Raw genomic sequence first — 19,954 nt, forward strand, 5'->3', positions numbered from 1 at the left:
TTTTTTCATCCATTAGGTATGCGTACCCTGCCAATGTACGTTTAAGGTGTGCCTTCTCTTACCTATGACTACAATCTTGGGCATAACCAGGAGATCCCTGTCCATTTGGTGTACATATAGGGGTGGTATCTCTTGGAGTAGCACCCATAGAGATGCCACTTGCGAATGATTGAGCAAAACTCGGAGTCACGGGATATTTCTACAGATGTACCAAACCGTGGCGATGATAAGTGTCCACTCGACTGACAAGATGGAGACACTACATCGGTGCCTCCACAACACCCATCCGAGCCACTCTCTCTAGAACAATAATTGAGAGAAAGGAGCAACAATCAGTCATGGAGTTACAATATTTGCATTTCTGTAGCATTCCCTAGAACCACCACAACCACTCTCTCCACCTATTGAGTGAGGCATCCCCTGAGCCTCCCTTTGCAGCCAGTCTAGAGCATGAACTCCACTTTTTGGAGATCAAAGCGTTAGAGCATAGTGAGATAGATTGAATAGAATGCCCAATCAATGTAATATCCCAACCCCCGGTGCTTCCCCCATGCCTTCCCCATGAGAACCCCATCTTCAAAAATTTTTAAATATTTTTTGAAATTTTTTTACTGTCACTCTCTCTCCCCTTGCCAATTGCATGGCGGAGAGAGAGAGAGAGAGAGAGAGAGAGAGAGAGAGAGAGAGAGAGAGAGAGAGAGAGAGAGAGAGAGAGAGAGAGAGAGAGGGGGGGGGTTAGGGGGGGCATGCAGCCCCCCCAGGTGGGGGGTGGCGGCCGTTAGACGACCGTCTCCCCCCTCCCCCTTCCCCCCATAAGCCACCTCCCCCACCTTAAAAGGCAGTAGCTCCCCCCCTGGGGGTCTGGATGGACAGCGTAGCCTTCCCCCCTCCCTCGGCTCGACAGCAGCCCCCCTAGCCCGTCTAGACACAGTGCCCCCTTCGACTGCAGGCCGCCCCCCCTGTGATCATTGTGGAGAGAGAGAAGGAGAAGAAGAGAGAGAGAGAGAGAGAAGAAGAAGAAGAAGAAGAAGAAGAAGAAGAAGAAGAGGGAGAGAGAGGAGAAGAAGAAGAAGAAGAAGAGAGGGAGAGAGAGAAAGAGAAGAAGAAGGAGAAGAAGAGAGAGAGAGGAAAAATAAGGAGAAGAAGAGGGAGAGTGAGGAGAAGAAGGAGAAGAAGAGAGAGAGAGAAGAAGAAGAAAAAGAAGAAGAAGAAGAAGAGGGAGAGAGAGAAGAAGAAGAAGGAGAAGAAGAAGGAGAGAGAGGAGGAGAAGAAGAAGAAGAAGAGGGAGAGAGAGAAGGAGAAGAAGAAGAAGAAGAAGAAGAAGAAGAAGAAGAAGAAGAAGAAGAAGAAGAAGAAGAAGAAGAAGAAGAGGAAGGGAGAGAAAGAAGGAGAAGAAGAGGGTAAAAGAAGAAGAAGAGTTATGCATGTTTGAAGTCACATTGATTGGCCTTAGATTCATTGTGGACCCTCGTACCACTTCCTTCTGCCAAGGCAAGAGCGATTGATTTACCTCAAGGGTTGCAAGACCAAGAATGCACAAGGATGTCACCCAAGAGATGAGTTACAAGGAGCACAAGTGTTGAAGTTTCAAACGGAGCTAGGAACATATCCAATGCAAGTGGAGACATGAATACCACCAACCCTTCAGCAACTATAGCTCATATCCAGGTTGTACCAAGATTTAGATTCTTCCCACGCATCTTGAATTCTTAAATAGAGGTAGAATTGCATACATAAAATAGGTAAAAGTCATTAGTGTTACATTAGATGAGTAATAGGAAAGGAGACTGAAGAGCAAGTAACAATAGATGATGCATTGAAGGAAAATTGCATAAAATATAACAAGAAGCATATCAAGGTTGCATAGGAAGATTGCATCAATTTTAACGTACATCGAAGTGCTTGAATTCAAGTTTTGTATGTTAGCCTTGAAATTGTAAGATAAAGTTAAAAGTTGTCTTAGAGAGAAGATGGGAAAGTTAGACCGACGTATCACGAAAAACATAAATGCATGTATTCGCCATTAAAGGGCTTAAGATGGGTTGATCTTCTACCCTAAATAGGTAGTCTTGATTAATAAAGGTCAAGGTGAAATCACATAGATCATTAAAAAGATCTAGAAGATAACCGTTAAAGTTATTCCTTGAGCAACCCTAGATCCCAAGGGGGAGAATAAACCCTAGGGAGGCAGTGTATCAAGACTGAAAATGATTTAAGTAGGGATAAGCTAAGTTCCAATGCAACGGTGGCTTAAGGGACTTGTTGAGATGGCTTAACATTGATGTTTCTAATGAGGGTTGACCTTGGTTGAGATGGAAAATAGGTTAGTAAGTAGAGTGGTTACTTTTGCTGGATTAGGAAAGGATGTTTTCCTAGTTAAAGGATGTTAGGCTGGTTGTTTTAGCTTGATTATTTTTGAAAGGATACTTAAAGGATTGGTTGTGGTTTTGGATGAATATCCAAGTGATTATATTTTCATGGCGGGAACTGTAATAATAAATTACCATGGGAACAAAAGGGATGTTTTCCCTAGTAAATGTTATTAGGCTGGTTGCTTCAACTGTGGATGATTTCCTAAAGGGATTATTAAGGAAGGATGGCGCTAGCTACCCCCCACGAATTGCCAAACCCTAACCAAGGGGGTTATGAATCTACATCGGGAATGTGGACCGAACCCACCACGAGAGGTCTCTTTGTGGAAATTACTTGGCGTAGGAGGACGCTTGGGTGTCAGGGGGGCTTCGGCCGTAAATCCCAATGTCTTCGGACCCTACACAAGTGTTCTACGTGACTCGAGAGATGGGATCTCGAGGCCTTGATACTAGTTACAAGGCAGAATCTTGGTAGGATAAACCTTCGGGTTTTTATTTCCGGAATACTAAAGGGGGCGGGAGACAAACATTAATCTGAAGATAAGTTAAGGAAGTGTTTGATCTTGTTTTATCTTGTCTTAGTGACTGTGCCCTAAATTACATAAAGGAACCTGTGATTAACGGGTTAATTAAGAAAGCTGCTTTTATGTGTCAAACATAATGTGGTAGGTAATTAGATAACCAAAACAACCGCCGAGGAAAGCATGGTGGATGGGACTATCGGGTCCATCCTATGGCAGGGTGGTCTCGATTAGCCAAGAGCTTTCCTCAATGGAATTTATTTGATGTGAACGTTAGATAGACAAGGACCTTAGAACTTGTAAGTTAAAAACCTGATTCATATCGTTTTAGGGGACCAGAATGGGACTATGTCCTACGGGCAGAGAGGTCGAGCGATGCATCCCTCTCGTTTCTCATTCTCTTTGAACCAAGTGCGGTATGAGTCTGCTTTGGCCCAGTTGTGTTTGCGCAAAGTGGAGCAGTTGTAGACTGACGCTAGAAGGCTGTTAGGAAGACCCGACTACAAGGAACCCGGATTTCAGGTCAATCCTAGTGGGAATGGCCAGATAAGTTCCGCTGCGAGGCAGACTCGAGAGACCCTAGTTGGTAAACCCGGTGTCATTCCTTGGGAGTGTCGGGTGGCGTCTTCTAGATATATCTCTTGATGGACTGCTAAGATGTGTCCCGCGATTTGAGGAGCGGGCGGTTACTGGTCTATTATATCTCTAAAGCATGCTATTTTATTTGGAGATATATATGTGAAGATCTCCTACAGCTCCTCATCTATCATCCCTCGGCTCATCTTGCTCTTTAGGTACCATCAATAGTAACCTGCACAGTCAGAAAATGATCTTAGCGCAATCAATATACGAGTTTAGGTAAAGCATAATAATATAACTTTGTAAAAAAAGATATTAGTTAAAAAGTGTATATGCAAGTATTAGTGAAAACAAATTATCAATGAATTTGACAAGCGGACGTAAATATGACTAGTCATACAGCTTCATGTCAAGCTCTTGACATAGTTATGTATACACTGGAAGATCAATGCATACAGTGCATGTCTCCTTCGTACTCTGCAAGTTCTCCTCATCCTCCACCCCCCATAATATTGACTCCTCTACCTACATACTCTTCTCATCCTGAAGACATTGCTTTCATCATACACTCGAGTGTTCCAAGGTGTTGATGGCACAACATATCACCAACGAGGTTATCAGGGGTTTGGATAGAAGATTACTTGTTCAATATCACATATAAGTATGCTGGAAAGAGTAAATCTACATTTTTGATTGTTTTGTATTGTGAAAAACTTAACAAACAAGGTCATGCACTTGTTCACAATGGCCTGACAAGATAAACAAGTCATAAATATCATTCTATCTTTTCTCAAAATCTACCTCTAAGAATCCAGATGGACCTCACCAAATGGATACCTTTACTCCTTCTAATACCACGTTCAATCATTGTACATCGAATATGATCATGGAGAAGCTATGGTAATCTATTGAAATAACACTTTACAGGTTACCAAAATACTCCATCTCATCTACTATAGTATTTGGATTTGTGGCCCACCATCGACTCTCTTGCTCAAACTTTGCTATGGCACTATACTTGATTGTGGAATGCATTTTCTTGATGTGCTTAGCTAAAAAAATTGCCCATGTGACCACGTTTCACTAAAGATTTTGTACTATACATAAAAAATGTAAGGTTAGTAGTCCCATATAAAATCTAGATACAACAATTTAAAAAAAACGTGGTCACCTTTGGACTTCATCCCCTCGAGAATTGTCACTCCTCCCTAGAGACTTCTATCCCTTCATGAGAAGCTGTGATCAAGGCATTGTGCAACCACCTTGTAGGTATGAACCACAACATCTCCTCCGTGTCCTTGGGATATCAAACTAGTCGATGGCATGTGCTAGACCCAAATTTTGATTGCGCTCCCTCTCGCTTCCTTTTGGCCGACTCATACCTATCGAGCCACTTCTCCATGGATGCATGGTACAACTTATAAAAATGATTCACTTTCTCCTCTGTGGCATCATCTATCCTCTTTTCTATCCCATTTCCAACCACCACATCTCTTGTTAGTCTATCATCATCTTTTAGCACCCACAATATACTATTATTTGAAATCATTGTCGACAACCACTCCAAAATATGCACAAACACCTCCAACACTAGCCAACCTCCTTTAGCTAGACTACCCTATGGATGAGCTCGTTGTTGCCCAAAGCCCTTCATGGTTTTAATGAAGCACTCCAAGAAGAATATCCATTGAGTATGGATGGGCCATGCAATCTCCACTTCATCCATGAGATGTACTAGGAGGCGAGTTTGTATCGTGACCAGGCTTGTGGATATGTACTTTCCAAAGAGACAGACTATCTCAATCACTCCCTGCCTTATGAATTCAATAGAGGATGTCTTGAGCTCCTTCTGTGAGATCCATTGTACTAAATTCAACAACTTATAAATCACCAAATGTATCTTCGGAGTGAGACACCCTACAATCATGATCGGTAGTATGAACTACCATAAATTTAAAGCATTACGGATATTGAATCGACACAAAATAGTGAAATATTGATTGTACTTACTATCAAGGTGTTAGGACAAATGTGATATATCTTCTACCAATCATGGGATTTTAGTCTTGTTAATTGGTCATCTTTAGAAAAATCATATCCATTGAGGTGTGGATAAACTTGATAATTTGCTTCACCATGCACTTTTCTTTAGTGGATAGGACCCAATGAGCATGAGATAGTTGCATATGACCATCAAAGATCGACTGTGGCCAAAGCACCTCCATCTTGTCTACCTCCTTCAAATCTATCAATGCCCCTGCATGGTCTCTCTTTCCTATCATATTGTTCCACAATAAGCTATCCACATTCTTAAAAATGTGCATGGGATTGATCTATAAGTGGGTCCAATATGGCAACTCCTAGAAAATTGAGAACCATCACATATTGCTTAGAAGTGACTTCTCGTAGATCATTTTCACTCATGCCAGATTTGGGCATTCATTCGTGCTGGAGGTTATCCAAGAAAACCTACCTCAATTCATGGCTCTTCGATAAGAAAGCGGTGTGCCCTTGATGGACCATCTTCTTCATGGTTTGTGATCTTCGAGAGTCCAAGTGTGGTCCCCACAAAATGGACATGCATGATAACATGAGATAACCAGACCTGTCACAATATCCTGATCTAGTCAACACATATAAATGAGTCATGTTAGATATCAACAACAAGAATAGAAGCTCATTTACTTGAGCACTCTCCGAATCCCGAAGTCATGCATGGTCCACAAAAGAATAGCTTGTATATTAATGGACCACTGTCAATCTCCTCCTCCCACAAAATCTTGAGCTCATTAACTAATGGACGGAGATAGACATCCATATTCTTGACTTTATAGCACTAAGAAACAAGCAAGCTAAGAATTAGGTGTCCCTTCTTCGTAGAAAGCCATGGCTAGATGTTGTGTCTTCCTCCCTCTCTATTTGCGTCTTCCTCTCTCTCTCTCTCTCTCTCTCTATCTTTTCCTCCATCTCTCTTTTTCTCTCTCCTTTTATCTTTCTATATCTCTTTTCCTCCCCCTCTCTCTTTTTATTTTTCTCTTTCCCTCCATCTCTTTATCTCTCTCTCTCTCTCTTTCTTTCTCTCTCTCTCTCTCTTCTTTTCACTCTTCTCTCTCTCTTTCCCCCACTCTTCTTTTCTTTCTGCTCTCTCTCTCTCTCTCTCTCTCCCTCTCTATTTTTATCTCTTCTCCCTCTCTATTTCTCTCTGTACCCCCTCTCTTTCTCTCTATTTCTTTCCCTCCCTTCCTCTCGCTTTGTTTCTCTCTCTCCCCTCTCGTCATTTCTCTCCCTCCCTCCATCTCTTTGTTTCTCTCTTCCCCTCACACTCTCCGTATTTTTTTTCCTTCTCTTTCTCAATCTTTCTCTCCTTTCTCTCTCTATTATGAAGCATCCTCCCCCCTCTCCCTCTTTCACCGTAGCTACCCTTTCCTACCATGGGGGAGGATAATCATTGTATATCTGGAAAGGTCCCACGGGTCATAATTTGGCCTTCTGGGACGATAATAAACTACTCTACTCTACTCTACTCTCTCTCTCTCTCTTTCTCTCTCTCTCTCTCTCTCTCTCTCTCTCTCTCTCTCTCTCTCTCTCTCTCTCTCTCTATTTCTCTCCCTCCCTCCCTCCCTCTCTCCCTCTCTCTCAATGTATCTTTCCACAAACAAAAAAAAAGAAAAAAAAGAAGAAAACACAAAAATAAAGAAAGAAGAGGCAACATACCTACCTCAAAGGCTCAAAGATGAAATCCTTCCCGTCTCCCTTCTTCTTCCTTGCCTTCATGGCTTCCCTCCCTTCTCTTTTGTACCCCTCTCTTTCTTCTTTGTGTACGACGACGACAATGACAGAGGCAGTCATGAGCTCTCCCTCCCTCCCTCCCTCCCTCCCTCCCTCTCTATGTGTGTGTGTGTGTGTCTTCCTCTTCCTCTCCCTCTTAAAGCTTTGAGCTCTCTCGCTCTCTTTCATCCTCTTTCATAAATACTTTGTAGAAATGTTATACTCGGGCTTTCAACACTTTTTTTTTCTTAGAACATTACCTTATTTGTGTCACTATCAACAATGCAAACATCAATACCAATATTTTTTAAATCAAAAATGAGTGTCACTACATTGTAGTGTTAGTTAGCAATCATGTTATTGATTTAAATATGCGATTTAGGATATAGTATATATAGATGAGTATATATCAAGGTAAGAAAGATCTTATTTGACTCTGAAGAAGTATATTTACTAATGTGGTGGATTTTGGAGCTCTTGAGAGAACACAAAAAAAGGGGATCTTATTGTAAGAAAATCTATCTTGTATTCATCAACAAGCTTGTTTTCATTCTTTATAAAGCCACAACATGATACAAAAACACTAAGCACAACAAATCTTCATGCAACATCATAGAAAGAATCTCCCACGACTTTATCTTTAACAAAAGTGATCACATTCTTCATATTCTTCTTAGAATCCATCAAAGAACTAAAAAAACACAAAAGAATTCTCTACTTTGAATGAAATTTCATTACATAATATTCATCTTCAATATCTTCATAGTCTTCTTTTAATCTCTCGCATAGATACAATGTTTTTAGCATAGAAATGACTATCTCTCATACTTGATCTCTCTCACACATATCCTCACTCAATAATATATTAAAATTATAATAAATAATCCCCAATAACCCTCTCTTGGTATGTTTGATATGAACAGTCTCTAGAGCTACTATAGCATCCCTTAAGAGCTCACTACTACCACTATCACCGTAGTCTTCACTTCAAGTCTTCTTCAACTACTTCTTAGAGCTATTTTGAGCTTCCATTAATCTCTTCCAAGATTGCAAATCAATCCCCAAGCTAAACATCCATCCATCAGAGTATTCACAGAAGCAAATAGAAGAAAAACAAAATAAAGATAGAGGCTCTACAGAAGCTCAATAGAACATTATAGAGGGTCAACAAAACACATAAAAACCATATAGCTCCAACCAAAAACACTTCAAACAATCCAACACACTCAATCATTCCTTGAAAAACTCATCCACAATCCTAACTTCACAAACAGAAAGAAAACAAATCAAAATAGAGGCAAAACATACCATATTAGAACCAAACAGATAAATCGCAAAACCTATCAGAACATCATATCCCAACCAAAAACCATCATGAGTTTCTCAAATATACTCAATCTATTCCAACACACTCCAAACACTTCAACTCATAAAAAATCAATCAATAAATCCTCAAAATCAACCATTTAGCTCATTAAAATAATAAAAATCAATTAAGAAAATAAATCATTTCAGCACTCAACATATTCCTACACTTAATTAGGGAGTGTCCTCATGACCTTGAAATAAGGAAGAATACTAAGCCCAAAACTAGCTCAATACTTTATCATCATTAGCAATCATACAATACATAGCAACCAATCATCCGATAGGCAACAATCAATCACAACTCCATTCATTATTTAAAATAACCTAGATCTAGCAAAAAGATTGACCAAAGGAAAACATTTTAAAGTATAGATCAATCCTTAGTGGTCAAAATAGAACCAAACAAATTAGTGTAGGATGTAAGAGTTTTCTGCATTGCAGCACATAGTCATTTAGACAATCTTTAACTTCAACCTCCAACTAGCTTTGATAGGCTTCAGCTTTAATCTTTTTCAACATATTCACCATCTCCACATGACAAGGATAATATACACACCACACACATCACAAAAATAGAACACAAAACTCACAAATACACAACAAAATGTAGTCGAATGGCACCGGTCCCCAAAAATAGAGAGCTAAAAGAAGGATAATTTTCATTAAAAAGATGATACATCCACAAACCTACGCTATGCTATGTAGGATGAATATATTTCTTCTTAAACTTCATGTTAAGCTTGAGAAGTTCTAGGGTTTTTCTTTCATCCACAAAATGGAGAGGTACATTTTAAAGAAATTGCAAACAACACATCCTCTCCAACAAGATAATAAACTTGGTTGAAAAAGGCCTATGTAAAGTAGTATAGTACATCCATTTGAGCAACAATCACATCCTCATTAGGATTTATTACTAGATATGGAATGGTATTTTAAGTGTTCAAATTGGATTGTTGATGCATGAAGGAAAGATACCAACAAAAATGTGTAGCAAGACATATAGAAGTATCCTTAAACTTAGCATGCACATGAGAAAATTGAAGATAGGAGTTTGAACATGCTGAGGAAGTCTCCCATGAACCAAGAATAAGAGGCCAATTAAAAATCAGGCCCTTCAACAAACCATGTAAAGTCTACCACTGTCAAGGAAGGATATCATTATCAAATCTAGGAGTGTCCAATACATATTGAGGTGAAAGTTTGATACATTCCGTAGAAGGTGGAATAAGAATGAGGGTACACTACAAGGGGGGGGGGGGGGGGGGAGGATTTAGTGACATTAATATGTGACATCCAAATGTCGCTATATGCGTCACTATGTGCACATCGCATTGCGACGGGCTTAAGGACGCGATATGCGATGTTTTTGCATTGCTTATACGACATCTTATGCATCACATATGCGATAGTGAGGCGCCGCTTAAGCAACTAAAAAAAGGCATTGCTTAAGCGAGCTCGAATGTTTTTAAAAAAAAATTGTGCGACACTCCTCACTCCCTCACTCACACACATACTTGCTCTCTCTCTCACTCTCTCTCACTCACACACATATATTTGGTCTCTCTTTCTCTTATATACACATACACTTGCTCTCTCTCTCTCTCTCTCTCTCATACTTGCTCTCTCACTCTCTCTTGCCCTTACACACACATACACTTATTCTCTCTCTCTCTCTCTCTCTCTCTCTCTCTCTCTTACACACACACACACACACTCTCTCTCTCATGCCCATGCGAACACAACATTGAGTATAAAATAGACCTGCTCCCATACAGAACGACACATAGATTGATCACTTATGCAAGACACAATATGGATCATGGTACGTACTTTATTTTTTCTCTACTAATCAGGGCTTTAAAAAAATATTTTATCAAATATGAGATGATTCACGAAACTTAAAAAAACACTTTATCAAACATGAAATGATTCACAAGACCAAAGCTAATGAGATATATATAAATCAATATATATACAATGCTATGGGAATGCCATGGAATGTGTGACACAAGTTTGATCAAGTATGTGGAAAAGAGTGGGAGAGGGGAGCTAGTGATTGGATGTGCTATCCGATGTGCTCTTTGCATCTCCATGGGGCCTCGGTGGCTTCAGAGGTACTTGCGCTGTAGTAGCTCGGGTCTGCTCCTCATCTATCCTCCTGCCCTCCGCCTCCTCTCGGATGACAACATCCATATCTATCTCACCATGAATCTCATGCATCAATAAAGGTCAAGTGTTGACACAATTAACAAATTGAACTATTAAAAAAATACTTGAAAAAGTATCTAAAAGTAATAGAATGGATACTCACAAAAGGGCATGCTGGAGGAAGCCTCCTCTGAAGGGCTATGTACCCCTTAGAAGTCACTGTCTGAATCTCTACTGTTGTCAAGGGGTGACCGTAATCTTTGGTTTGTTTAAAAATAGATCCAAATTTAGATTATTTTGGTTGTTTTTCTTTCTTCTATGCTTCTAATTACATAAACAATATAAACCTATGGCATATACTTACAAAAGTAGCAACAAAACCATCTCTCCCCATGCGACCCACTTGAGATGTATGTTCGCTCGAGACTTTGAACGATGTTGCCTCCTATATCAGTTCATTGAAATCAAAGGACAAATTATATTATACAATTTTGACTCTATAGGAAATTTGAAGTCAAAATACTTCAATAAAGCGATAAAAAAACATACTCTCTTCTGCGGAAATATCACTCGTAAATGGTACTCCTGAGACGAAAGTACATCCATGACTCCTCAAGAAATCCAGCAAGTCTCTTATTGCTGGGATCATGTGCATACCTCCTGGTTGTATTTAAAAAAAGAGTGTCAATATAGTATTTCAATTGTATATTTCTCACACTAGCATGTGTGCTCCATTTGTGAGTCAATGAATAAAAAAGATCAACACCAAGCACTACAAGGGAATGGGGCAATAGCAATGGCCATTTGCAATGCAAAAAAGTGGTGTCGCTATTAGCGGCGCAAATAGAAACGCTAATAGCGATGCCAATAGCGACGTAAATAGAGACACTAATAGCGATGGCAATAGCAATGCTAATAGTGACGCCAATAGCAACGCTAATAGGGACGGTAATAGAGACGCAAATAATGATGGAAATAGAGATGCTAATAGCGATGCCGGTCTGAGAAAAAAGTTTCAAAAACCCGAGCGTGACATTTGCTGAGAAAACATTTGCGAGAAAGAATGAAAGAAAGAGCGAGAGAGCTTAAAGATTTGAGAGGGAGAGGGAGAGAAAGAGGGAGAGAGAGAGGGGGGAGCTTATCACCACTGTCACTGCTGCCGCCTCTATACATGAAGAAGAAAGAGAAGTGTCCAAGGGAGAAGGGAAGGAAGGTGCGAAGAGAAGGTACAAAGGGTTTCGTCTTCAGGCCTTTGAGGTAGGTACATTGCCTCTTCTTGCTTTATTTTTGTATTCTCCTGTTTTCTTTTTTTATTTTTCTTTGCAAAGAGATGCATGGAAAGAGAGGAAGGGACGGAGGGAGAAGAGGGAAGGGCGAGGAAGTGAGAAAGAGGGAGAGAAAAGGGAGAAAGAAAACAAAGAGAAAGAGAAATAGAGAAATGAGAGATGAAGGGAGGGAGAGAGGAGGATGAGTGAGAGAAACAATGAGGAAGAGAGGGGGAGAAACAAAGAGAGAGGAACCAAAGAAAGGAAAATAGAGAGAGAAAGAGAGGGGGAGAGAAATAGAAAAGAAAGAAAGAAAGAAAGTTATATTAACGTCTTCTAAAGACCAAAACTGGCCTATGAGACAAACTGTGATACAACTGATGAGGTCCAGCTATCCAAAATAAAAGTGCTGAATGAAAAGCTAAAAACTGGAAACTGAAAATACGGTGCTGTGAGTGTGATAAGTGTCGTGTATGTGTAGCTCCACTGATCCCAACGACCTAGGAGTGAGACACAACTTCCGTGGTTGGCCTTTTCACCACTCGACCTTCGGCCCGTGAATCAAGCAGTGCCCTCTCGAGGTAATCCGCGCTGCAATCTTGGAGATGATCCACCCATGCAAAATATCCTTCCTTAGTTAATCCATTTGCGAATCAAGCATAATCAAGGCAATCAGCCTAATATCATCTTCTAATGAAACATTCCTTTATTTTCCATAGTTAATTGTCATTTCTGACCCTTGCCATGCTTTTGCCATCAAACACAAGCACTTGGAATATTTATCCAAATCACAATGCAACAATTAGTTGATTGTAAAAAGCATTTAGGGTGTTTTTCAATCAATCCGACAAAACTAATTGTATTTTTCCCAAACAATACAAGAATAGACGTGATAATAATTCCATCACATATTCGCTCTCCCCCTTGGGATCAAAGAGTGATTCTTTACAAAATGATGCCAGGAGGCATATTCCATGGTGGATTCCGTGAGGTTTTACGGTGGATTCCGTAAACTTAGATGACCGGGGCTCATACGCAAAGAGGATTCTTTGTGCGAGAAGTTGATGGGGACGCCTGTCCTTTTCGGGCGTTTCATTAATTTAGTGTGTACATGGGTGATTCCATAGCGGGTGATTCCGCAAAATGCATATTAAATTAATAAACGTTTATGAGTTTAGAGTGCGCACTCGTAATAAATTAAGGTTAGGATTTATTTCTAACCAGTTGATTTATTTATGTAGCTGAAGACTGCTAGGTATTCACTTTTGTCGGTTTAATTGTGTTATTTTACTAACGATTGTGAATGCTTCAGTTGATGTGTAGAGATAGCAGCAGTGGCGGAGGAAAGCATTGGAGTCTAGCGGGTTTCCGATCTTTGGACTATATTTTGATAGGCGCCACGCCTATATTTTGATTATGTCTATAGAGACATCGATTATTTATTATTATTTTGTATGCGCTTATGCGCCTGGATATGTTATTTTTATTTGGACATTGAGATTGGGCGTGCCAGACTCTTTGGGCACCGTCCATTAGCTTTATTTTCCTATTTTTGGTAGAAAGCAAACTCAAAAGCTAAAAGCTTGTCATATTTTTGTAATTGGGCTATTTTTGAGCAAAAAGATTGGAAATATATATTAAATACATGCTTTGTGAAGCGCTCACACAAGGCATGGGGGAGATTCAACCCAATTTGTCTCTTGTCTCATGTCGTGCTTGTTTTTACATTGGTTTTTGTGTTAAAAAGTAGAGTGCTTTGTTCTTGGGGACCTTTGGGAATTCACTACGTGAGCTACCTGCGTCCGATCTGCGCACCAGTGGTATCAGAGCGGAGCAGAGATCAAGGGCTTCCAATCGCTACCAATCTCGGGCGAAGGCGGAGCTCCAGGAACAAACGACCTCTACAGTCAATCTCGTCGCGAACCGTCGATACAGGCAGACTTCTGGCGATCAAGAACCCCTGTTTCCACTCTCAGATCGCGAAGGACCACTCTCTGTCGGCGGAGGACCACTCATCAATTCTCTTCATCAAGTCGTGATGAACAGTAAGAAGCCATATCTCTATTTTCAAAAAAAAAGCTTAGTGTAAAAGCTTAATACAAAGCTTAAGAAGCTTAAAAAGCTTCTACTCAACAAATCGTGGCAAATCGTGGCAAGAGGAGGAAGCCCCCGAAAATCGCGCGGAGTGAAAACGGCCCCCCCCCCCCCCACGATCAGAAAAAAACGGCGCCTTCTTAAGCTTATTAGCTTAAGCTTAATTTATTAAGCTTTAGTCATTAAGCTACTCTGCAAGTTCTACTGGGCAGACAAGTCTGCAAACTTTCGGTCACGCACTCCAGAAGACAAGTTTCGCAAGTCGACACTAATCAAGTACTGCAAGTCCTGCAAATCAGCTAAGTCCAGCAAGTCAACAACCCTGCAAGTCTGTTAAGTCTGCAACTCTGCAAGTCAGACTAAATCAGAACTGACTAACGCTCGAAACTCCTAGAAGACTTGTTCGTTTGCAAAAACTCAGAACTGGAAAGTTGTTCGCAGCAAGCTGTTTTACCTATCTACAAGTTCGTTGAAGTACTTTCAGCAAACGGAGACAGAAATATTTCAGAATTTCTGAAAATTGAAGAAGAAAATACCCAAAATACATAGCCTTGTAACCCCAAATTTGAGCTACGCTCATCCCGCTAACTGATTTTGAGTGAGAAAGATTTGTTGAGTTTTACAGGATGACTACCCCACATATGGATGATCCTATGGCTGAAGACGACCTACCCGAGCCTACCATGGAACAAAAGCTGGATCTTATCATGTTGCAATTAGACGAAGAGCGAAGAGCTAGGCAAGCCTTGCAAGCGCAATTGACAAAGCTACAAGGAGCGTCCACTGACAAAGAAGAACCTCAAGCTGAAGATCTGATTCGCCGTACCATCGACGCCACTCTTGAAGCACAAACCATTCGCAAGGAATCCAAGATAAGTAAACGAAGTTTCAAGTTTCGCACTTTCAATGGCATAAGAGAAGGAAAGACTGTTTTATCATTCATTAGCCAGTTTGATGACTATTTCCATGAGGAAACTTATCCTGAGAAAGATAAAATCAAGTGTGTTACTAATCATCTGATAGATAGAGCATCACTTTGGTGGACTGTCGTCCGCAAGAGCATAGAATGTCCTGCTACATGGGAAGATTTCAAGAAGAAGTTCATGCAAAATTTTCTTCCACCGCAATTTCATGAGAAGGCAATCAAGCAATGGGATTTACTCCAACAACGCGACCGTGAGCCTATTCCACAGTATACAGAGCGTTTTTGGAATGCACTCTTACAGCTACGCATGCTTGAAGACGTACCAGAGATGACCCATAAGCGGAAGTACATGTCTGGACTTCTTGGACATTACTACGCTGAGGTGAATATGTTCAAGCCTGCTACCCTTGAAGATGCCATCTCCTTAGCTCACGACACTGAAGATAAGTTACGTGGAAGAGATCGACGACCACAGCCATTCCAAGCAAACGGTAATTATGGATCTAAACAATTCAATTCAAATTTCAGAAGGTTTAATCCAGGACGTTTTTCATCACCATCTTTCCGCAAGAATTGGCCTAAACCACCTGCATTACCATCCACTGTCAATCCAAATCCTAAGCCTATCCAACAAGCAAATCCAAATATACCCAGACTCCCAGCCATTGCAAATAATGTGACCAAAGCCAAGTCCATCGTATGTTACAAGTGTCACCAGCCAGGCCATCTCGCAGCAAATTGTCATTCAAAGAAGCCATCAGCACATATCAACTACCTTGGAGCTATGGACGAAGACGAGCATGAGGATATGCCGGATTTCACTGAAGAAGAAGATGATCCTACTACTACTTCCGACACTTTACCAGGTATTCCTACTTTACATTCATTGTTGACTATGAAATGTATGGTGCATGGAAAGGAAAGAGCTGTATTGCATGATGACGGTAGTACGCATGATTTTATTTCAGCAAAATTGGTAAAGGAATTGAAATTGCATACAGTACCTACGCACTATCGCATAAAAGCTGCATTTTTAGGCACTAGGTACAATGGCACACAAGAAGTTCAAGATTTAGAAATTCAAATTGGTCCATATATTGAAAGAAGAAATTTCTTAGTTGTCCCATTACAGTCTAGCGACATTATTCTAGGAATGCCATGGAGACACCAACATAATCCCAATATAGATTATTCCACGCACACAATGAATATAAATTTTCAGGGAAAATCTATTACATTATTTGGTATGCATGCATCTCATATGTTTCCACTGCTTTCGCATACTCAAGCAAAACGTGCACTACGCAAGAATACTAAATCATATCTCATTTGGGTGAATGAATTGCACGCAAAAGAAACTCATATGCACCCTAGACATAAGGAATTTCTTGCATATTTTAAGGATTGCTTTGCAGAAGACCTACCACCAGGTTTACCTCCATCACGTCCAGAAGACCATAAGATTGACCTAATACCTGGCACACAACCACCTTGCAAAGCCCCATATAGGCACAATCAAATAGAGCAAAAAGAAATCCAGAGTCAAGTAGAAGAATTACTAAATAGAGGTTTAATTCGACCTAGCAGTTCTCCATTCGGTGCACCTGTGCTCTTAGTCAAGAAAAAGAATAATACTTATCGGATGTGTATTGACTACCGAGCATTAAACAAGATCACTGTAAAGAATAGGTATCCTATACCTAGAGTTGATGACCTTATGGACAAACTGCAAGGATCTTCTATATTTAGTAAAATTGACCTTAAATCTGGATATCATCAGGTGAGGTTAGATAGATCCGACATATTTAAGACTGCATTCAGGACACAGTTTGGCCATTACGAATTCTTAGTTATGCCATTCGGATTAACTAATGCACCTGCTACTTTCAGTAGAATGATGAACCGTATTTTTCTAAAATATCAGTATTGTGTGATTGTTTTCTTTGATGATATTTTAGTGTTCAGTCAAAGTGAAAAAGAGCATTATGAGCATTTATCATTAGTTTTTCAATTACTGAAAGAAAATCAATTATTTGCAAATCCTGACAAGAGTGAATTCTTTAAGACAGAAATAGAATATCTAGGTCATATTGTATCAAAAGAAGGAATAAAAGTTGATCCTAAGAAAATTGACGCAATATTGCATTGGCCTATTCCTAAAAATGTACATGAATTACGCTCATTCCTTGGTCTTGCTAGTTTCTATAGGAAGTTTGTACGTAATTTCTCATTACTTGCTTTACCATTGACCAAACTTCTTAAGAAAGGCATTGTTTATCAATGGACTGAAAACCAGCAGAAATCCTTTGATTTACTTAAACGTGCATTGACCAATGCCCCTGTCCTACAATTGCCTGACTTTAATAGACCATTCTTTCTAGTTGTGACCGATGCTAGCGGATCAGGAATAGGAGCCGTGCTAATGCAAGACAACCATCCAATAGCATATTCTAGTTCTAAGCTGAAACCCTCTGAGCTCAAATATTCCACCTATGACAAGGAACTCTTAGCAGTTGTCCAAGCATTGAAACAATGGAAGCATTATTTAATGGGTTCAGAATTCATGATAAAGACCGACCAGCAAAGCATTAGACATCTACTTAGCCAACCCCAAATTTCTGACCGCCATATCAAATGGGCTTCATTCATTCAAAGTTTCCATCCTATCATTCAATACCAACCTGGAAAAGAAAATGTAGTTGCCGATGCATTAAGTAGAAGACCTGCAATTCATAACATTTCTATCATATCTTTTGATTCTTTGATTGCTATGAAAGACACATATCACCAGGATATTACTTTTCATTCTGATTGGCAAAAATTAGTTCAAAATAATTTCATTCCTGTTGATTCATTATCATATAATGATGGATTCATGTTCTTTGAAAAGAGACTGTGTGTTACTATTCCATTCCGATCTTTTGTTTTGAATGAAATTCATTGTCCCCCATATCAAGGTCATAGAGGTATCATTTCTACATTACGCATGTTAACTGAAGATTTTTATTGGCCGCATATGGATGCAGATGTATCTAATTTTGTTTCTGAATGTCTGATTTGTCAAAGAATAAAAAGACATCATGGTAAACAGTATGGGTTATTAATGCCTTTATCTATTCCATCTAAACCTTGGGAACATATATCTATGGATTTCATTACTGGCTTACCAAATACTAAATCTAACCATGACATGATTTGGACAATTGTAGATAGATTTAGTAAGCAAGCATATTTCATTGCATGTAAGAAAACTTTAACAGCATCACAAGCAGCACAGTTATTTTTGAAAACTATTTTTACTAACCATGGATTGCCGAAAGTGATTATTTCAGATAGAGATTCTAGATTTTGTAATAATTTTTGGATTACACTGTTTGCAAATCTAGGCACAAAGATTGATTTCTCATCTGCATTTCATCCAGAAACAAATGGACAAACAGAAGCCACAAATAGCACTATTTTAGATCTTTTACGTGCATACACTATCTCTAAACCTCAAACATGGGATACTCATTTACATTTATTACAGTTTGCTTATAATAATACACCGCACACATCTACAAAGAAAGCACCTTTTGAAGTTATTTATGGACATAGATTATCTATACCTGTTGCATCTTTGTCTAATAGAATACAGAGTGCCGATGATATTGCTGTTATGCATAACACTATTTTTGATGAGGTAAAGGATATGATTGCTAAAGCCCAACAATCATATACCAAACAAGCCAACAAGAAAAGACAAGCCATGAATTTCAAAGTAGATGATTATGTTTGGCTTAGAATAGAAAAGCGTAGACTGCAAAGTGTAGATAGACATCCAGTTGTTAAATTAGCCCCTAGATTCTACGGACCATTTAGAATCATTCATAAGATTAATGACAATGCATTCAAGTTAGAACTGCCATCACATTGGAAAATTCATAATACCTTTCATATTAGTTTATTGAGACCATTTAGAGGACAATTACCTATCCACCCTGTCTATGAAAACCCACCTTTATTAGAAGAAGAGACTGAAATCCTTGAACCAGAAGCCATTATAGACACTGACTACATGACCACTAGAACTGGCCGAAGGTACTCTAGATATCTAGTGAAATTTAAGAACCATCCTGTAGAAGAAGCTCAATGGATGCACGCTAGAGACCTAAATGCTTTCCCCACTCTGTTAGCTCCACATTGAGCTAATAGCAATTGAGGTCAATTGCTATCCCACCCCGGGGGTATGATGCCAGGAGGCATATTCCACGGTGGATTCCGTAAACTTAGATGACCGGGGCTCATACGCAAAGAGGATTCTTTGTGCGAGAAGTTGATGGGGACGCCTGTCCTTTTCGGGCGTTTCATTAATTTAGTGTGTACATGGGTGATTCCATAGCGGGTGATTCCGCAAAATGCATATTAAATTAATAAACGTTTATGAGTTTAGAGTGCGCACTCGTAATAAATTAAGGTTAGGATTTATTTCTAACCAGTTGATTTATTTATGTAGCTGAAGACTGCTAGGTATTCACTTTTGTCGGTTTAATTGTGTTATTTTACTAACGATTGTGAATGCTTCAGTTGATGTGTAGAGATAGCAGCAGTGGCGGAGGAAAGCATTGGAGTCTAGCGGGTTTCCGATCTTTGGACTATATTTTGATAGGCGCCACGCCTATATTTTGATTATGTCTATAGAGACATCGATTATTTATTATTATTTTGTATGCGCTTATGCGCCTGGATATGTTATTTTTATTTGGACATTGAGATTGGGCGTGCCAGACTCTTTGGGCACCGTCCATTAGCTTTATTTTCCTATTTTTGGTAGAAAGCAAACTCAAAAGCTAAAAGCTTGTCATATTTTTGTAATTGGGCTATTTTTGAGCAAAAAGATTGGAAATATATATTAAATACATGCTTTGTGAAGCG

This window comes from Lygodium microphyllum, chromosome 7 (genome assembly GCF_053477565.2).
Source record: "Lygodium microphyllum isolate KBCC chromosome 7, Lygodium_microphyllum_v1.1.10, whole genome shotgun sequence".
In the NCBI taxonomy this organism is placed as follows: Eukaryota; Viridiplantae; Streptophyta; class Polypodiopsida; order Schizaeales; family Lygodiaceae; genus Lygodium; species Lygodium microphyllum.